At 40.0% G+C, this 3,668-nt stretch overlaps 1 protein-coding gene across 5 annotated transcripts in view; it reads right to left on the bottom strand.

The window, feature by feature from the left end:
* Positions 1-552: 552 nt before the first annotated feature.
* The window catches only part of Slc17a1 (solute carrier family 17 member 1), a 29,396-nt gene continuing 26,280 nt past the window's right edge, over positions 553-3,668 (bottom strand). For all 5 annotated transcript variants that reach the window (XM_028776318.1, XM_028776316.1, XM_028776317.1 and 2 more), the window contains one exon: positions 553-843. The gene's annotated coding sequence lies outside the window, so the exon portion shown is untranslated. The remainder of the gene's footprint in view (positions 844-3,668) is intronic.

Raw genomic sequence — 3,668 nt, forward strand, 5'->3', positions numbered from 1 at the left:
TTGACCCAAGTCTCATTAAGGTACAGAGTTAACTATCAATGGTCTTTATTATTCTATCTTTTTCTCTCCCATGACTCTTGCATTTCTTTTTGTTGTTGTTGTTTCATTTTTCTTTTTTGAAATGTGCTTATTTTTATTTTATGCATACACGGGTTTTGCCTGCATGCATATCTAGGCACCATGTGTTTGTAGTGCCCATAAGGGCCAGTAGATGGATGATGGTTGTTAGTTGCCATGTTCGTGCTGGGAATCAAACTTAGGTTCTCTGGAAGAACAGCCAGTCTTCTTAACTTTGCCAATCCCTCCCTATTTTTTATTTGTTAATCAATCATCTTTAGGGCCTGCATATAACAAGCTTGATTTCTCCCTGAGCCTATCAAAGAAGAAACTGATTTTTAAAAAATATTTTCTTTCCAACTGGGCCATTCTGAAAGAATTCAAATAATTTGAGATTCTTCAAATGGTTCTCATATTTACAACAAAGAAGAGTACATGTTGAAAATTATTTTTAAAAAAATGGGAAAAAGTAACCAAACAAACCACAAACTAAAATGCTTTTTCATGAAGTTGTAGAGTAAAATTTTGTCTTATGTTTATTGGATCATAGAGGAAGACAGATAAATAAATTCCTTTTCAAAGTCAGAAGTATAACTTGTTTCATACAATACACAGTGCAAGAGAATCACTCAGATGAAAGTGGGTGAGACTGAGCGCTCAGGAGCCTCATGCTGCCCGTCTCGAGGTGTTCGTGACTCTCCCAGGACCTTCAGTCCCATGCAGGTTCCTCTTCCTTTCCATAAGGATGCTGACCTCATGCTTCTCAGGTGCTCATTTTTCTACTAACTTTTGTAGAAAAAGGAAACAAAACACATAGAGATGTCACTTGAGAGTCCTTGACCCCAGAGAGTGCTCTAACACTTCAAAGGCATTAGTGTAGGCTAGAAGATTTTTCTCAAGTTGTCTTTCTTGTCCAGTGAGAGGTTATCAATATCATTTTCATATGTCTTCCCTACAGACATAAAAATAAATATGTCTGCCAGGTATTCACTTACCACCTTCTTCTGCCCTGCCCTGCCATGTCCTGCCATGTCCTGCCATGCCCTGCCATGCCCTGCCATGCTCTGCCCTGCCCTGCCCTGCCCTGCCCTGCCCTGCCCTGCCCTGCCCTGGGAAATGTATATGAAAATATCTGAGCTACTGCAGCATTTTGTAGGTTCACTCTTGGGGCACGAGGATACTCAGTACTATGTGTTGAGGCTGCATCCCGAAAACAAACCACACAAATTAAAAACCCACTGTGGCCTTCAGAGTTGGCATTCCTGTAATTTGATATTGCTGCTCTCAAAAACAGCACATTGCATTCATAGTAATAATAGGTACATTCTCTCCATTCCCAGATTCCAGCTCCTAATAAACTAATTTGTTATTAAGAAAATGAAAATAAAACTTTTCTTGGTGATTCTCACTGAAGCACCATCTGCCCTTTCTGAGAACCATCACTGCCACCTATAGGGGTGGAGGGGTTGCTATCTGACAGTCTAGGATGAGTCTGGCCTTTGCTTGTTAGTAGGCATCCATATCAGCAACTCTGTATTCAAGCATCTTCTCCAGAACCTGGAAAGAGGTTGCAGGCAAGATGTAGAGCCAGCATCTACATGTGTACACAGGGCACTAACTGGAGCAAGAGTGAAGAAAGCATACATCATTCTGTTCTGTTTTGTTTTTGTGGTTGGGTTTTTCTGTTTGGTTGACTTGTTTTTGTTATTTGGAGACAGGGTTTTACTGTGTAACCCTAGCTGGCTTAGAACTCACTATAGAGACAGTCTGAGCTCAAACAAACAGAGATATGCTGGCCTTTGCCTCCTGAGTGTTAGGATTAAAGGTGTATGTCACCGTGTCCAGCCCTGCTATAGTCTTCTTCAAGTTAATTTTATTTATTTTTAACTTAAAAATTTCATTGTACGTATTCAATGTATACATCACTATGCTACATAAGAACGGCTGCCCGTAAGCAGGTAACAAGCATTGTGTGCATCCCTCCTATGCCTGCGTCTCCTTTACTTTGTCCTCCTCGCCCCCAGTTTCTCCTCATTGTTTCCCTATATAGACTGCTCTGCTATGTTTTTCATGGCCTCTGTACAGACATGATTTTATATATCTGTATGCCTTTCTTTTCCATTTAGACATTTTTAGTCTTGTGTGCATGTGTATTTAAGTTTTACATGTCAATTATACATTGCCTAATGCCTGTCCAACAGCACCTTGTAGGCAGGACAGAGCATTCATTTGCTGTGGATGATTGCCATGCATTGTATCTAGGGAGGGGAAATGCTGTAGGTATGTGAACATCTCTCAACAACATTGTTACTGCCTTGACCATGGATTTTGTCTAAGAAGTGCACTTCTGTTCTCCTACTGTGAAGTGGCCTCTCCGTGACAACACAGAGAGTCCTTGCATAGTAGGCTGAACTGACATTGTAATGGTGCCTTGGGTGTACTGGGGGAACACATAGCAGACATATAACCCCAAAGTGAAGCTCTGAGAGAGTTGAGATACAGAAAGGCTTTGTAACAACTTGAAAATGTCTGGATTTGCCTGAAGGTCTGAACGATATAATTGTGCCCATCCTTAAATCTGGTTATAGAGGCACATTCACAAAACCCAAGTACTCAGAAATGGAGGTGGAAAACTCAGGAGCTTCAGACTAGCATGGGCTACATAGAAAGTTCAAGGGTAGTCTAAATTACACTTAATTTATATATTAAGTATATTTTAAAAAAAGAAAATGTGGGTATGAGTGTGTGCATGTGTGTGTGTGTGGAGACACACACACACACACACACACACACACACACATAGAGAATAACTTCCATGAAACTCAAAAATATACCCCTCAATCCAAGCCCAACCAACAAAGAAAAGCACCAAATCAGAGATCTTTTCTCTTGTCTCTTGCATTCAGTTTTGTACTAAAGGTTCTAAGTAGAAGAATTAGAAAAGAAGAAGGGGAAAAAAAGGTTATCTAGATTAGAAACTGAAGAAATTTTTTAATATTCATAGAGAGCAAAATTATTTAACTAGAAGTATGACAATATCCACCACAAACTAGTAGAATAAGCTTAATGAAACTGTAGGGCAGAAAATGTACAAATGTTAATTGTACTCCTATTGCCTTTAATACAAACATTAAACTGAGAAAACAATTCCATTTAAAATGGCATTTAAAAATCAGGCACAGTGATGTACATTTGTAATGTCAGTGTCAAAGAGGCTGAGGCACAAGAGTCTCATGTTCCAGGCTAGTCTGCCTGGACTCCATAGTGAGCTTGAGGCCCTCCCACCACCACACACTGGATCTAATTCCTAAGTTCTTACACAGGAATTCTTGGGTAACACACTCAGACCAAAGTAGATATAAAAGTACATTAACATCAACTGCAGAAAAGACAGATGAGCAGCGGCTTGTACATATCATTGGCTTATCAGCAATTTCATCTCCCCTCCAAGCAAGCAGCCAAGAGCAGCAACAGAACCTCTTTGATTCCATATTTCTTTCCAAGAGTAATTGTCTATTCTGACTGTTACATTTCCTTATATCATACTCTCTCCTTCCTTCCTTCCTTCCTTCCTTCCTTCCTTCCTTCCTTCCTTCCTTCCTTCCTTCCTT

This window comes from Grammomys surdaster, unplaced genomic scaffold (genome assembly GCF_004785775.1).
Source record: "Grammomys surdaster isolate TR1022 unplaced genomic scaffold, NIH_TR_1.0 267, whole genome shotgun sequence".
NCBI classification, from domain to species: domain Eukaryota; kingdom Metazoa; phylum Chordata; class Mammalia; order Rodentia; family Muridae; genus Grammomys; species Grammomys surdaster.